Genomic DNA, 20013 nt, shown 5'->3' with positions numbered 1-20013 from the left:
AATTTACGTTATTATATGTGTATTTGTATAAATATTTTGATACAAATTTACTTTATTTCATGTATTTCGTATATATATTTGAATTCAAATTTAGCTTATTTTGTGTGTATTTTGTATATATTTTCATACAAATTTAATTACTTCTGTGTATTTTTGTATATAGTTTTATATAAATTTACGTTATTTTATGTGTATTTTGTATATTTATATTTATACAAATACACATTCTTTTATTGGTATTTTGTTTATTTATTTTGATACGTATTTAAATTATTTTATGTGTATTTGTACATTTTATACGTATTTACTTCATTTTATGTGTATTTTGTATATATATTTTTATAGAAATCTACGTTATTTTATGTGTATTCGTATATATATTTTGAAACAAATTAACATTGTTTTATATGTATTTTACATATCTATTTCAATACAAATTTACCTTATTGTATGTGTTTTTTGTATATTTATTTTAATACAAATTTAATTTTTTGATGTGTATTTTGGTATATATATTTTTATAAATAAAAAAAATGCGTTATTTTATGGGTATTTTGCTTCTTTATTTTCATACAAATTTACATTATTTTATTAATATTCTGTGTATTTATTTTGATACGATTTTACATTATTCTATTTGTGTTTTGTACATATTTTTTAATACAAATTTACGTTATTTTAAGTGTTTTTGTTTATGTATTTTCATTCAAATTTACATTATTTTATGTGTTTTTTGTGTATGTATTTCTATACAAATTCACCTAATTTTATGTGTATTTTGTATATTTATTTTCATACAAATTTAAAATATTTTTGTGTATTTTTGTATACAGTTTGATACAAATTGAGGTTATTTTATGTATATTTTGTATATCTATTTTCATACAAATACACATTCTTTTATTGATATTTTGTTTATTTATTTTGACGCGAATTTACATTATTTAATGTGTATTTTGTATATATTTTTATACGTATTTACATCATTTCATGTGTATTTTGTATAGTTTTAAACAAATTTATATTATTTAATGTGTATTTTGTATATATATATTTATACAAATGAACATTCTTTTATTGGTATTTTGTTTATTTATTTTGATACTAATTTACATTATTTTATGTGTATTTTGTATACATTTTTTATACGTATTTACTTAATTTTATGTGTATTTTGTATATATATTTTTTTAGAAATCTACCTTATTTCATGTGTATTCGTATATATATTTTGAAACAAATTTACATTGTTTATATGTATTTTGCATATCTATTTTTGTGTATTCTGTATTTATTTTTGTTATACATAGAATAATGTAAAATCGTATCAAAATAAGTACACAGAATATCAATAAAATAATTTAAATTTGTATGAAAATAAAGATGCAAAATACCCATAAGATAAAGCATATTTTTTTTAAATACATATACAAAAATACACATAGAATAATTAAATTTGTATTAAAATTAATATACAAAATGCACACATACAATAAGGTAAATTTATATTGAAAAAAAACGCAAAATACAGATAAAACAGTGTAAATTTGTTTCAAAATATATATACGAATACACATAAAATAACGTAGATTTCTATAGAAATATATATACAAAATACACATGAAATTATGTAAATACGTAAAAAAATATATATATAAAATACATATTAAGTAATGTAAATTCGTGTCAAAATAAATAAACAAAATATCATGAAAAGAATGTGTATTTGTATGAAAATAAATAATAGCTAATAAATTTGTATGAAATATATATGCAAGATACACATTAAATAATGTAAATATGAAAAAAAAAATATATACAAAAAACAAATAGAATAATACAAATAAAATAACGTAAATTTATATAAAACTATATGCAAAAATACACAAAAGTAATTAAATTTGTGTGAAAATAGATATACAAAATACATGTGTATTTTGTATATTTATTTTCATACAAATTGAAATTATTTTTGTTTATTTTCTTATATATTTTACTACAAATTTTCGTTATTTTATGTATATTTTGTATATTTATTTTTTCTACAAATATACGTTCTTTTATCTGAATTTTGTTTATTGAATTTGAAACGAATTTACCTTAGTTTGTATATCTATTTTCATACAAATTAAAATACTTCTGTGTATTTTTGTATATAGTTTTATATAAATTTACGTTATTTTAAGTGTATTTTGTATATTTATATTTATACAAATACACATTCTTTTATTGGTATTTTGTATATTTATTTTGATGCGAATTTACATTATTTTATGTGTATTTTGTATACATTTTTTTATACGTATTTACTTCATTATATGTGTATTTTGTATATATATTTTTATAGAAATCTACGTTATTTTATGTGTATTCGTATATATATTTTGAAACAAATTTACATTGTTTTATATGTATTTTGCATACCTATTTCAATACAAATTTACCTTATTGTATGTGTTTTTTATATATTTATTTTAATACAAATTTAATTTTTTTATGTGTATTTTGGTATATATGGTAAGGTAAATTTGTATTTAAGAGATATTCAAAAATACATATAAAACAATGTAAATTTGTTTCAAAATATATATACGAATACACATAAAATAACGTAGATTTCTATAAAAATATATAGAAAATACATATAAAATGAAGTAAATACGTATAAAAAAATGAATACAAAATACACATAAAAATCGTATCCAAATAAATAAACAAAATACCAGTAAAATAATGTGTATTTGTATAATTATAAATATACAAAATACACAAAAAATATCGTAAATTTGTATAAAACTATATACAAAAATACACATAAGTAATTAAATTTGTGTGAAAATATATATACAAAATACAGCTAAAATAAGCTAAATTTGAATTGAAATGTACATACAAAATACATAAAATAATGTAAATCTGTATCAAAATATTTATACAAATACATATAATAACGTAGATTTGTTTAAAAATATATAAACAAAATACACATTAAGTAATGTAAATACGAATAAAAAATATGTACAAAATACACATATAATCATGTAATTAGTATCAAAATAAATAAACAAAATAGCAATAAAATAATGTAAATTTGTATGAGAAAACATATACAAATAACGCAAATTTCTATAAAAATATATGTACAAAAATGCACATAAAATAAAGTAAATTTGCATAAAAATATGTATACAAAACACACACTAAATAATGTAAATCCGTACATAAAATAACCTAAATTTGTATAAGACTATATACAAAAATACACAAAAATAATTTAAATTTGTTTGAAAAGAAATATACAAAATACACATAAAATTAGGTAAATTTGTATTGAAATACATATATAAAATACACATCAAATAATGTAAATTTGAATGAAAATATATATACAAATACACTTAAAATAACGTAAATTTGTATAAAATATATATGCAAGATACACATTAAATTATGTAAATGTGTATAAAAAAATATATATACAAAAAACAAATAGAATAATGTAAAATCGTATCAAAATAAATACACAGAATATCAATAAAATAATGTAAATTTGTATGAAAATAAAGATGCAAAATTCCCAAAAATTATCGCATTTTTTATAAAAATATATTTACCAAAATACACATAAAATATTTAAATTTGTATTGAAATAAATATACAAAATGCATATACAGTAAGGTAAATTTTTATTGAATGAGATATTCAAAAATACATATAAAACAATGTAAATTTGTTTCAAAATATATATACGAATACACATAAAATAAAGTAGATTTCTATAGAAATATCTATACAAAATACATTTGAAATTATGTAAATACGTATAAAAATATATATACAAAATACATATCAAATAATGTAAATTCGTATCAAAATATATAAACAAAATATCATGAAAAGAATGTGTATTTGTATGAAAATAGATAATAGATAATAAATTTGTATAAAATATATATGCAAGATACACATTAAATAATGTAAATATGTATAAAAAAGTATATACAAAAAACAAATAGAATAATATAACATCGTATCAAAATAAATACACCGAATATTCATAAAATAATATAAATTTGTATGAAAATAAAGATGCAAAATTCCCATAAAATAGCGCATTTCTTATAAAAATATATATACCAAAATACATATAAAATATTTAAATTTGCATTGAAATAAATATACAAAATGCACATACAATAAGGTAAATTTGTATTGAAAGAGATATGCAAAAATACATATAAAACAATGTAAATTTGTTTAAAAATATATATACGAATACAAATAAAAAAACGTAGATTTCTATAAAAATATATATACAAAATACACATAAAATTAAGTAAATACGTATAAAAAATGTATACAAAATACACATAAAATAATGTAAATTCGAATTAAAATAAATAAACAAAATACCAATAAAAGAATGTGTATTTGGATAAATATAAATATACAAAATACACATACAAAATAAACATAAAATAAGGTAGATTTGTAATAAAATATATGTACAAAATACACATAAAATAATGTAAATTTATATGAAAATATATATACAAATACACATAAAATACCATGAATTTGTATAAAAATATATATTCAAAATAAATATTAAATAATGTAAAAGCGTATAAAAATATACATACAAAGTACATATAAAATAATGTAAATTCGTATCAATATAAATCAACAAAACACCAATAAAATAATATATGTTTGAATGAAAATAAATTTACAAAATACACATAACATAAATAAATTTTTATTAAAATATATACAAAAATACATAGAAATAATTTGAGTTTGTATGAAAATAGATATACAAAAAACACATAAAACTAGGTAAATTTCTTTTGAAATGTATATACAAAATACCCATAAAATATTGTAAATTTGTGTCAAAATATATAAACAAATACACATAAAATAACGTAAATTTGTATGAAAAATATATACAAAATACACATAGAATAATGTCAATTCGTATCAAAATGAATGAGCAGAATATCAATAAAATAATGTAAATTTGTATGAAAATAAAGATGCAAAATGCCCAAAAAATAAAGCATATGTTTATAAAAATACAGATACAAAAATACGCATCGAATAATTAAATTTGTATAAAAATTACTATACAAAATGCGTATATAATAAAGTAAATTTGTATTGAAAAAATATGCAACATATACGTTTACTCATACAAATTTATATTATTTTATTGGTATTTTGTTTATTTATTTTGATACGAATTACATGATTATATGTGTATTTTGTACATATTTTTTTATACGTATTTACATTATTTAATGCGTATTTTGTTTATATATTTTCATACAAATTTACGTTATTATATGTGTATTTGTATAAATATTTTGATACAAATTTACTTTATTTCATGTATTTTGTATATATATTTCAATTCAAATTTAGCTTATTTTGTGTGTATTTTGTATATATTTTCATACAAATTTAATTACTTCTGTGTATTTTTGTATATAGTTTTATATAAATTTACGTTATTTTATGTGTATTTTGTATATTTATATTTATACAAATACACATTCTTTTATTGGTATTTTGTTTATTTATTTTGATACGAATTTACATTATTTTATGTGTATTTTGTATACATTTTTTTATACGTATTTACTTAATTTTATGTGTATTTTGTATAATTATAGAAATCTACGTTATTTTATGTGTATTCGTATATATATTTTGAAACAAATTTACATTGTTTTATATGTATTTTGCATATCTATTTCAATACAAATTTACCTTATTGTATGTGTTTTTTGTATATTTATTTTAATACAAATTTAGTTTTTTGATGTGTAATTTGGTATATATATTTTTATAAATAAAAAAAATGCGCTATTTTATGGGTATTTTGCTTCTTTATTTTCATACAAATTTACATTATTTTATTAATATTCTGTGTATTTATTTTGATACGATTTTACATTATTCTATTTGTGTTTTTACATATTTTTTATACAAATTTACGTTATTTTAAGTGTATTTGCTTATGTATTTTCATTCAAATTTACATTATTTTATGTGTATTTTGTGTATGTATTTCAATACAAATTTACCTAATTTTATGTGTATTTTGTATATTTATTTTCATACAAATTTAAAATATTTTTGTGTATTTTTGTATATAGTTTCATACAAATTTAGGCTATTTTATGTGTATTTTGTATATCTATTTTCATACAAATACACATTCTTTTATTGATATTTTGTTTATTTATTTTGACGCGAGTTTACATTATTTAATGTGTATTTTTTATATATATTTTTATACGTATTTACATCATTTCATGTGTATTTTGAATAGTTTTAAACAAATTTATATTATTTAATGTGTATTTTGTATATATATATTTATACAAATACACATTCTTTTATTGGTATTTTGTTTATTTATTTTGATACTAATTTACATTATTTTATGTGTATTTTGCATACATTTTTTATACGTATTTACTTAATTTTATGTGTATTTTGTATATATATTTTTATAGAAATCTACCTTATTTCATGTGTATTCGTATATATATTTTGAAACAAATTTACATTGTTTATATGTATTTTGCATATCTATTTTTGTGTATTCTGTATTTATTTTTGTTATACATAGAATAATGTAAAATCGTATCAAAATAAGTACACAGAATTTCAATAAAATAATTTAAATTTGTATGAAAATAAAGGTGCAAAATACCCATAAAATAAAGCATAATTTTTTTTAAAAATACATACACAAATATACACATAGAATAATTAAATTTGTATTAAAATTAATATACAAAATGCACATACAATAAGGTAAATTTGTATTGAAAAATACACATAAAATGGTGTAAATTTGTTTCAAAATATATATACGAATACATATAAAATAACGTTGATTTCTATAGGAATATATATACAAAATACACATGAAATTATGTAAATACGTATAAAAATATATATACAAAATACATATTAAATACTGTAAACTCGCGTCAAAATAAATAAACGAAATATCAATAAAAGAATGTGTATTTGTATGAAAATAGATATACAAAATACACATAAAATAACATAAATTTGTATCAAACTATATACAAAAATACACAAATTTTTTTAAAATTTGTATGAAAATAAATATATAAAATACACATAAAATTAGTTAAATTTGTATTGAAATATATATACAAAATACACATAAAATAATGTAAATTTCAATGAAAAGACATAAACAAATACACTTAAAATAACGTAAATTTGTATAAAAAAATATATACAAAACACAAATAGAATAATGTAAAATCGTATCAAAATAAATACACAGAATATTAATAAAATAATGTAAATTTGTATGAAAATAAAGAGGCAAAATACCCATAAAATAACGCATTATTTTTATTTATAAAAATATATATACCAAAATACACATAAAAAAAATTAGATTTCTATTAAAATAAATATATAAAAAACACATACAATGAGGTAAATTTGTATTGAAATAGATATGCAAAATACATATAAAACAATGTAAATTTGTTTCAAAATATATATACGAATACACATAAAATAACGTAGATTTCTATAAAAATATATATACAAAATACACATAAAATGAAGTAAATACGTATAAAAAATGTATACAAAATACGCATAAAATAATCTAAATTCGTATTAAAATAAATATACAAAATACCAATAAAAGAATGTGTATTTGTATAAATATAAATATACAAAATACACATAAAATAACGTAAATTTATATAAAACTATATACAAAAATACACAGAAGTATTTTAATTTGTATGAAAATAGATATACAAAATCAGGTAAATTCGTTTCAAATTCAATAAACAAAATTCAGATAAAAGAACGTATATTTGTAGAAAAAATAAATATACAAAATACACATAAAATAACGAAAATTTGTATGAAAATATATAAAAAAATTAACAAAAATAATTTCAATTTGTATGAAAATAAATATACAAAATACACATGTATTTTGTATATCTATTTTCACACAAATTTAATTACTTTTGTGTATTTTTGCATATGGTTTTATATAAATTTACGTTATTTTATTTGTATTTTTGTATATTTATATTTATACAATACACATTCTTTTATTAGTATTTTGTTTATTTATTTTGATACGAGTTTACATTATTTTATGTGTATTTTGTATACCTTTTTTTATACGTATTTACTTCACTTTATGTGTATTTTGTATATTTATTTTCATAGAAATCTACGTTATTTTATGTATATTCGTATATCTATTTTGAAAGAAATTTACATTGTTTTATATGTATTTTGCATATCTATTTCAATACAAATTTACCTTATTGTATGTGCATTTTGTATATTTATTTTAATACAAATTCAAATATTTTATGTGTGTCTTGGTATAAATATTTTTATAAAAAATGCGTTATTTTATGGGTATTTTGCATCTTAATTTTCATACAAATTTACATTATTTTATTAATATTCTGTGTATTTATTTTGATACGATTTTATATTATTCTATTTGTGTTTTGTATATATTTTTTTATTCATATTTACATTATTTAATGTGTATTTTTTATATATATTTTATACAAATTTACGTTATTTTAAGTGTATTTGTTTATATATTTTCATTCAAATTTACATTATTTTATGTGTATTTTGTAAATGTATTTCAATACAAATTTACCTAATTTTATGTGTATTTTTTATATTTATTTTCATACAATTTAAAATTATTTTTGTGTATTTTTGTATATAATTTTATACAAATTTAGGTGATTTTATGTGTATATTGTATATCTATTTTCATACAAATACACATTCTTTTATTGATATTTTGTTTATTTATTTTGACGCGAATTTACATTATTTAATGTGTATTTTATATATATATTTTTATACGTATTTACATCATTTGATGTGTATTTTGTATATATATTTCTATAAAAATCTACGTTGATTTATGAGTATTCGTATATAGATTTTGAAATAAATTTACACTGTTTTATGTGTATTTTGCTTATTTTTTCAATACAAATTTACCTTATTGTATATGCATTTTGTATATTAATTTTAATACAAATTTAATTATGCTATGTGTATTTTTTTTTATGTATTTTTATAAAAATATGCTTTATTTTATGGGTATTTTGCATTTTTATTTTCATACAAATTTACATTATTTTATTTATATTCTGTTTATTTTTTTTTAAACAATTTTACATTATTCTATGTGTATATTGTATATCTATTTTTATACGTATTTACTTAATTTTAAGTGTATTTTGTATATATATTTTTATAGAAATCTACGTTATTTTATGTGTATTCGTATATATATTTTGAAACAAATTTACATTGTTTTATATGTTTCATAGGTATTTTCTATACATATTTTTATACTCATTTACATTATCTAATGTGTGTTTTGTATATATATTTTTATGCAAATTTATTTTATGTTCATTTTTGTATTTTGGTATCAATAATTTTATAAAAAATGCTTATTTTATAGGTATTTTGCATCTTTATTTTCATACAAATTTACATTTTTTTTATTAATATTCTGTGAATATATTTTGATACGATTTTACATTATAATCATGTAATTCGTATCAAACTAAATAAACAAAATATCAATAAAATAATGTAAATTTGTATGAGAAAACATATACAAATACATATAAAATAACGCTAATTTCTATAAAAATATATGTCAAAAAATGAACGTAAAATAAAGTAACTTTGGATAAAAATATATATACAAAACACACATTAAATAATGTAAATGCGTACATAAAATAACCTAAATTTGTATAAAACTATATACAAAAATACAGAAAAATAATTTAAATTTGTATGAAAAGAAATATACAAAATACCCATAAAATTATGTTAATTTGTATTGAAATACATATACAAAATACACATAAAATAATGTAAATTTGAAAGAAAATATATAAACAAATACACATATAATAACGTAAATTTATATGAAATATATATTCAAAATACACATTAAATAATGTAAATATGTATAAAAAAAATATATACAAAACACAAATAGAATAATGTAAAATCGTATCAAAATATATACACAGAATATTAATAAAATAATGTAAATTTGTATGAAAATTAAGATGCAAAATACCTATAAAATAACGCATTTTTTATAAAATTATTGATACCAAAATACACTTAAAATATTTGAATTTGTATTAAAATAAATATACAAAATGCACATACAATAAGGTAAATTTGTATTGAAATACGTATGCAAAATACATATAAAATAACGTAAATTTGTTTCAAAATATATATACGAATACACATAAAAAACGTAGATTTCTATAAAAATACATATACAAAATACAGATAATATTAAGTAAATACGAATAAAAAAAATGTATACAAAATACACATAAAATAATGTAAATTCGTATAAATGTAAATAAACAATATACCATTAAAACAATGTGTATTTGTATAAATATAAATATACAAAATGCACATAAAATAACGTAAATTTATATAAAACTATATACATAAAATAACGCAAATTTCTATAAAAATATATGTACAAAAATGAACATAAAATAAATTTGCATAAAAATATATATACAAAACACACTTTAGATAATGTAAATGAGTATAAAAATATGTATACAAAATACTTATGAAATAATCTAAATTCGTATCGAATTAAATTAAGAAAATACCAATAAAATAATGTAATTTTGGATGAAAATATATATACAAAATACACATAAAATAACCTAAATACAAATACAATTATACACATAAAATAATTTAAAATTGAATGAAATAAATATACAAAATAAACATAAAATAAGGTAACCTAAAGATAACCTAAGATAACCTAAATACAAATACAAAAATACACATTAAATAATTTAAAATTGAATGAAATAAATATACAAAATAAACATAAAATAAGGTAAATTTGTAATAAAATATATGTAAGAATACACATAAAATAATATAAATTTGTATGAAAATATATATACAAATACACATAAAATAACATGAATTTGTATAAAATTTGTTTCAAAATATATACGAATACACACAATAAAATAACGTAAATTTTTATGAAAATGTATATATAAAATACACATAAAATAATTTAAATACGTAGAAAAATATATATACAAAATACACATAAAATAATGTAAATTCGTAAAAAATTAAATACACAAAATTCCAATAAATGAATGTATATTTGTAGGAAAATATATATACAAAAAACAAATAAAATAATTAAAATTTGTATAAAAATATATAAAAAAAATACACAAAAATAGTTTAAATTTGTTTGAAAATAGATATGCAAAATACACATAAAGTTAGGTAAATTTGTATTGAAATACATATACAAAACTCACATAAAATAATGTAAATTTTTATGAAAATATATAAACAAATACATATAAAATAACGTAAATTTGGATAAAATATATATACAAAATATACATTAAATATTTTAAATATGTATAAAAATATATTATATTATATATATTTTTATTGATATTTGCGTTATTTATGTGTATTTTGTATATATTTTCTCATAGAAATTTACATTATTTTATTGGTATTTTCTCTATTTATTTTGATACGAATTACATGATTATTTTGTATTTTGTACATTTTTTTATACGTATTTACATTATTTAATGTGTATTTTGTTTATATATTTTTGTACAAATTTACGTTATTATATGTGTATTTGTATAAGTGTATAAGTATTTTGATACAAATTTACATTATTTTATGAATTTTTTATATATATTTCAATTTCAAATTTTTGTATATCTATTTATTTTAATACAAAATCAAATATTTTATGTTTTTTCGTATATATATATTTTTTAAAAATGCGTTATTTTATGGGTATTTTGCATCTTAATTTTCATACAAATTTACATTATTTTATTGATATTTTTTCTGTATTTATTTTGATACGATTTTACATTATTTTATTTGTGTTTTGTATATATTTTTTTATACATATTTATATTATTTAATGTGTTTTTTGTATATATATTTGATACATATTTACGTTATTTTAAGTTAAGTTAAGTTTACGTTGGCTGGAGTAGGTAGGAAGACACCTACCGAACGGGCGCAAGCCACTCCCGGTGAGGTATATATGGGAGGTGAGAAGGGAGCTGAAGCCCTCCAAAGACCCTTCCCATGTCCTCACTAACCGTTTCCCTATTGTCTCACCAACACCGGAGAGTAGTTCAGCATGCTCTCTAAAGACAGATCCTCTCTTTATCCACACCACACTACATTCACACAACATATACACCTTTTCCCAAAATTAAAATTTCAAAATGGCGCACATACACCAAGCCTCGGAGTCCCCGCCTGGGGGGGGGACCACAAATTCCCCCAGGAAGGACTCCCCTTCTGGCTGCCAACCCGAGAGGTGTCTTGATAACTCCTCGAACCTCTTTCTTCTCAATTTCTGCAACATTCGCGGTCTTCGCTCTAATTTTCATTCTGTGGAACATCTTCTCTCCTCCTCTAAACCTCACCTTCTCTTCCTTACCGAAACACAGGTTTCTGAGGCTACTGACAGCAATCTCTACTCTGTTCCCTCCTACTATCTCTATCCTAAATTTCAATCCAAAGCTGGATGTTGCGCCTACGTGCGCAACGACATCTTTTGCTCTCGTGCCCACAACCTTGACTCTTCTGAATTTTCCACCATCTGGCTAAGACTTCATTGTCATTCTATTACTAAATACATCTGTGCTGTTTATCTCTCACCTAACTCTACCAACTATGTAAAATTCTTTGACTATTTGAATTCTAAAGTGGAGCACATCTTGACCCACTCTCCCTTCGCTGAAATTTCCATCCTAGGAGATTTCAATGTTCACCACCAGCTTTGGCTTTCATCCTCTTTCACTGACCATCCTGGTGAACAAGCCTACAACTTTGCTATCCTCAACGACCTAGAGCAGTTGGTCCAGCACCCTACACGTATTCCCGACCGTCTTGGAGATCGGCCCAACATTCTAGACCTCTTCCTTACCTCAAACCCTTCTGCTTATTCTGTCAAACTGTTCTCTCCGTTGGGCTCCTCTGATCACAATCTTATTTCTGCATCCTGTCCTATCGCTCCTGTACACCCTCTGGACCCACCGAAGAGGCGATGCTTCTGGCATTTTGCTTCAGCTCGGTGGGACGACCTGAGGATGTACTTTTCCGATTTCCCGTGGAATGATTATTGCTTCCAGGATAGAGACCCTCTGTGTGTGCTCAGCGCATCACAGAGGTGATTGTCTCTGGCATGGTGTCATACTTTACTCGTTCTTTCTCTACTCCTCACTGTTACACGCCTGGGTTTATTCACGCTTGTTCTCGTTCTGTCAATGAGATAGAGGTAGCTCACAAAAGGTACCAGAGCCTTCAAACTAATGCTAATTATGAACTTTACATTTCTGCCCGAAATCGTGCCAAATCTATTCTCCGACTAACCAAAAATTCTTTCATTAATAGAAAATGTCAAAACCTTGCTTTCTCTAACTCTTCCCGTGACTTCTGGCATCTAGCCAAAAACATCTCCTCCAATTTCACTTCTTCATCTTTCCCTCCACTCCTCAGTCCTGACGGCAACACTGCCGTCTCATCTATCTCTAAGGCTGAACTCTTCTCTCAAACTTTTTCTAAAAACTCCACTCTGGACGATTCTGGGCATATTCCTCCTACTTATCCCCCCTCTGACTCCTTTATGCCTGTTATAAAGATTCTTCAAAATTATGTTTTCTATGCCCTCTCTGGCCTCAATCCTCAGAAGGCTTATGGACCTGATAGAGTGCCTCCTATTGTCCTTAAAAACTGTGCCTCCGTGCTGTCACCCTGCCTGGTCAAACTCTTTCGCCTCTGCCTGTCAACATCTACCTTTCCTTCTTGCTGGAAGTATGCCTTCATACAGCCTGTGCCTACGAAGGGTGACAGCTCCAATCCCTCAAACTACCGCCCTATAGCTTTACTTTCTTGTCTATCTAAAGCTTTTGAATCAATCCTTAACCGGAAGATTCAAAAGCACCTTTCCACTTCTGACCTTCTGTCTGATCGCCAGTATGGGTTCCGCAAGGGGCGTTCTACTGGTGATCTCCTAGCCTTCTTAACTGACTCTTGGTCATCCTCTCTTAGCCGTTTCGGTGAAACTTTTGCTATTGCGCTGGACATATCAAAAGCTTTTGATAGGGTCTGGCACAAATCTTTGCTTTCTAAACTACCCTCCTACGGTTTCTATCCTTCTCTCTGTAACTTTATCTCCAGTTTCCTTTCTAACCGTTCTATTTCTGCCGTGGTAGACGGTCACTGTTCTTCCCCTAAATCTATTAACAGTGGTGTCCCACAGGGTTCTGTCCTATCTCCCACTCTTTTTCTGTTGTTCATTGATGATCTTCTTTCCAAAACGAACTGTCCTATCCATTCCTACGCCGATGATTCCACTCTGCATTACTCAACTTCTTTTAATAGAAGACCCACCCTTCAGGAACTTAACGACTCAAGGCTGGAGGCTGCAGAACGCTTAGCCTCAGACCTTACTATTATTTCCGATTGGGGCAAGAAGAACCTGGTGTCCTTCAACGCCTCAAAAACACAGTTTCTCCACCTATCCACTCGACACAATCTTCCAAACAACTATCCCCTACTCTTTGACAACACCCAGCTATCACCTTCCTCAACACTAAACATCCTCGGTCTATCCTTAACTCAAAATCTCAACTGGAAACTTCATATCTCATCTCTTACTAAATCAGCTTCCTCGAGGCTGGGCGTTCTGTACCGTCTCCGCCAGTTCTTCTCCCCTGCACAGTTGCTGTCCATATACAGGTAACTTTTCAGCCCTCGAATTGAGTATGCATCTCATGTGAGGGGGGGCTCCACTCCTCACACAGCTCTTCTGGACAGAGTGGAGGCTAAGGCTCTTCGTCTCATCAGCTCTCCTCCTCATACTGATAGTCTTCTACCTCTTAAATTCCGCCGCAATGTTGCCTCTCTTTCTATCTTCTATCGATTTTTCCACGCTGACTGCTCTTCTGAACTTGCTAACTGCATGCCTCCCCCACTCCCGCGGCCCCGCTGCACTCGACTTTCTACTCATGCTCATCCCTATACTGTCCAAACCCCTTATGCAAGAGTTAACCAGCATCTTCACTCTTTCATCCCTCACGCTGGTAAACTCTGGAACAATCTTCCTTCATCTGTATTTCCTCCTGCCTACGACTTGAACTCTTTCAAGAGGAGGGTATCAGGACACCTCTCCTCCTGTATTTGATCTTCCTTTCGGCCACCTCTTTTGCTTTACTTTAGGAGCAGCGAGTAGCGGGCTTTTTTTTTATTATTGTTTTCTTTTTTTGTTGCCCTTGAGCTGCCTTCTTTGTTGTAAAAAAAAAAAAAAAAAATTATATGTGTCTGTTTATATATTTTGACACAAATTTACAATATTTTACGAGTATTTTGTATATATATTTCAAAAGAAATTTACCTAGTTTTATGTGTATTTTGAATATCTATTTTCAACCAAACTCAAACTATTTTTATTTATTTTTGTATATATTTCAATACAAATTTTAGTAATGTTATGTGTATTTTGTAAATCTATTTTCATTCAAATATGTATTATTTTATTGGTATTTTGTTGATTTATATTGATACGAATTTACATTATTTTATATGTACTTTGTATATATATTTTTATACGCATTAATATTTATTTTGAATATATAATTTTATACAAATTCATGGTATTTTATGTGTATTTGTATATATATTTTCATATAAATTTACATTATTTTATGTGTATTTTGTACATATACTTCATTTCAAATTTACCTTATTTTATGTTTATTTTGTATGTGTATTTTGTACATTTATATTTATACAAATACACATTCTTTTATTGGTATTTTGTTTATTTATTTAGTTTCGAATTTACATTATTTTATGTGTATTTTGTTTACTTTTTTTATACGTATTTACTTAATTTTATGTGTATTTTGTATATATATTTTTATAGAAATCTACGTTATTTTATGTGTATTCGTATATATATTTTGAAACAAATTTACATTGTTTTATATGTATTTTTGCATATCTCTTTCAATAGAAGTTTACCTTATTGTATGTGCATTTTGTATATTTATTTCAATACAAATTTAAATATTTTATGTGTATTTTGGTATATATATTTTTATAAGAAATGCGCTATTTGATGGGAATTTTGCATCTTTATTTTCATACAAATTTACATTATTTTATTAATATTCGGTGTATTTATTTTGATACGATTTTACATTATTCTATTTGTTTTTTGTATATATATTTTTGTGTATTTTTGTATATAGTTTTATACAAATTTAGGTTATTTTATGTACGCATTTACATTATTTAATGTGTGTTTTGTATATATATTTTTATGCAAATTTACTTTATTTTATGTGCATTTTTGTACAAATATTTTTTTAGAAATTTGCTTAATTTTATGTGTATTTGTATATGTTTTCTCATACAAATTTACATTATTTTATTGCTATTTTGTTTATTTATTTCGATACGAATGAAAATAGATATACAATATATACATAAAATAAAATAAATTTGTATTGAAATATATATACAAAATACATAAAATAATGTAAATTTGTATCAAAATACACATACAATAAGGTAAATCTGTATTGAAATAGATATGCAGAATACATATAAAAAAATGTACATTTGTTTCAAAATATATATACGAATACACATAAAATAATGTAGATTTGTATAAAAATATATATACAAAACACACATAAAATGAAGTAAATACGTATAAGAAAAAGTAACCAAAATACACATAGAATAATGTAAATTCGTATCAAAATAAATAAACAAAATACCAATAAAAGAATGTGTATTTGTATAAATATAAATATACAAAATACACATAAAATAACGTAAATTTGTATAAAACTATATACAAAAATACACAGAAGTAAATAAATTCGTATGAAAATAGATATACAAAATACAGATAAAATAAGCTAAATTTGAATTGAAATGTATATACAAAATACATAAAATAATGTAATTTTTTTTTAAATATATATTCAAAATACACATTAAATAATGTAAATATGTATAAAAAAATATATACAAAACACAAATAGAATAATGTAAATTCGTAGCAAAATATATACAAAGAATATTAATAAAATAATGTAAATTTGTATGAAAATTAAGATGCAAAATACCTATAAAATAACGCATTTTTTATAAAATTATTGATACCAAAATACACATAAAATATTTGAATTTGTATTAAAATAAATATACAAAATGCACATACAATAAGGTAAATTTATATTGAAATAGATATGCAAAATACATATAAAATAATGTAAATTTGTTTCAAAATATATATACGAATACACATAAAATAACGTAGATTTCTATTAAATTCATATACAAAATACAAATAATATTAAGTAAATACGTATAAAAAATGTATACAAAATACACATAAAATAATGTAAATTCGTATAAATGTAAATAAACAATATACCAATAAAAGAATGTGTATTTGTATAAATATAAATATACAAAATGCACATAAAATAACGTAAATTTATATAAAACTATATACATAAAATAACGCAAATTTCTATAAAAATATATGTACAAAAATGAACATAAAATAAATTTGCATAAAAATATATATACAAAACACACTTTAGATAATGTAAATGAGTATAAAAATATGTATACAAAATACCTATGAAATAGTCTAAATTCGTATCGAATTAAATTAAGAAAATATCAATAAAATAATGTAATTTTGGATGAAAATATATATACAAAATACACATAAAATAACATAAATACAAATACAAATATACACATAAAATAATTTAAAATTGAATGAAATAAATATACAAAATAAACATAAAATAAGGTAAATTTCTAACGAAATATATGAAAAAATACACATAAAATAATATAAATTTGGATGAAAATATATATACAAATACACATTAAATAACATGAATTTGTATAAAATTTGTATCAAAATATATACTTATACACACAATAAAATAACGTAATTATTTTATGAAAATGTATATACAAAATACACATAAAATAATTTAAATACGTAGAAAAATATATATACAAAAAACACATAAAATAATGTAAATTTGGATAAAATATATATACAAAATGAACATTAAATAATGTAAATATGTATAAAAAAAATATACAAAATACACATAGAATAATGTTAAATCGTATCAAAATAAATAAAGAGAATATCAATAAAATAATGTAAATTTGTATGAAAATAAAGATGCAAAATATCCATATAATAACGCATATTTCCATAAAAATATATATACAAAAATACATATAAAATAGCTAAATTTGTATTAAAATAAATATACAAAATGCACGTACAATAAAGTAAATTTGTATTGAAATAGATATGCAAAATACACATCAATAATGTAAATTTGTATCAAAATATATATACGAATACTCATAAAATAGAGTAAATTTCTATGAAAATATACATACAAAATAGATATACAAAATACACATATGACTAGTTAAATTTGTATTTAAATACATGTACAAAAAACACATAAAATAATGTAGATTTGTATGAAATGAAAACAAATACATTTTATATAAAATATATATACAAAATACACATAGAATAATGTAAAATCATATCAAAATAAATACACAGAATATCAATAAAATGTAAATTTGTATGAAAATAAAGATGCAAAATATCCATAAAATAAAGCATATTTTTATAAAAATACATATACAAAAATACACATAGATTAATCAAATTTGTATTGAAATTAATATACAAAATGCACATACAATAAGGTAAATTTGTATTGAAAAAATATGCAAAATACACATAAAACAATGTAAATTTGTTTCAAAATATATATACGAATACACATAAAATAACGCAGATTTCTATAGAAATATATATACAAAACACATTTGAAATAATGTAAATACGTATTAAAATATATATACAAAATACACATTAAATAATGTAATTTCGTGTCAAAATAAATAAACAAAATATCATGAAAAGAATGTGTATTTGTATGAAAAAAGATATACAAAATACACATAAAATAAACTAAATTTGTATAAAACTACATACAAAAATACACAAAAATAATTTAAACTTGTATGAAAATAAATATACAAAAAACATATAAAAATAGGTAGATTTGTATTGAAATACATATACAAAATACACATAAAATAATGTAAATTTGAATGAAAATATATAAACATATAGACATAAAATAACGTAAATTTGTATCAAATATATATACAAAAAAAACATTAAATAATGTAAATATGTATAAAAAATATATATACAAAACACAAATAAAATAATGTAAAATCGTATCAAAATAAATACAGAAAATATCAATAAAATACTGTAAATTTGTATGAAAATTAAGATGCAAAATACCCATAAAATAACGCATTTTTTATAAAAATATATATACGAAAAAACATAAAATATTTGATTTTGTATCAAAATAAATAGATATACAAAATACACATAAAATAAGCTAAATTTGTATTGAAATATATATACAAAATACATAAAATAATGTAAATTTGTATCAAAATACCTATACAAATACACATATAATAACGTAAATTTGTATAAAAATATATAAACAAAATACACATTAAATAATGTAAATACGTATAAAAAAATGTAAAAAATATACAAATAATCATCTAATTCGTATCAAAATAAATAGACAAAATACCAATAAAATAATGTAAATTTCTATGAGAAAACATATACAAAATACACATAAATAACGCAAATATCAATAAAAATATATATAATATAATATATTTTTATACATATCAAAAATATTTAATGTATATTTTGCATATATATTTTAT

The sequence above is a fragment of the Eriocheir sinensis genome, unplaced genomic scaffold (assembly GCF_024679095.1).
Source record: "Eriocheir sinensis breed Jianghai 21 unplaced genomic scaffold, ASM2467909v1 Scaffold444, whole genome shotgun sequence".
In the NCBI taxonomy this organism is placed as follows: Eukaryota; Metazoa; Arthropoda; class Malacostraca; order Decapoda; family Varunidae; genus Eriocheir; species Eriocheir sinensis.
Note: the sequence above shows the minus strand (reverse complement) of the source record.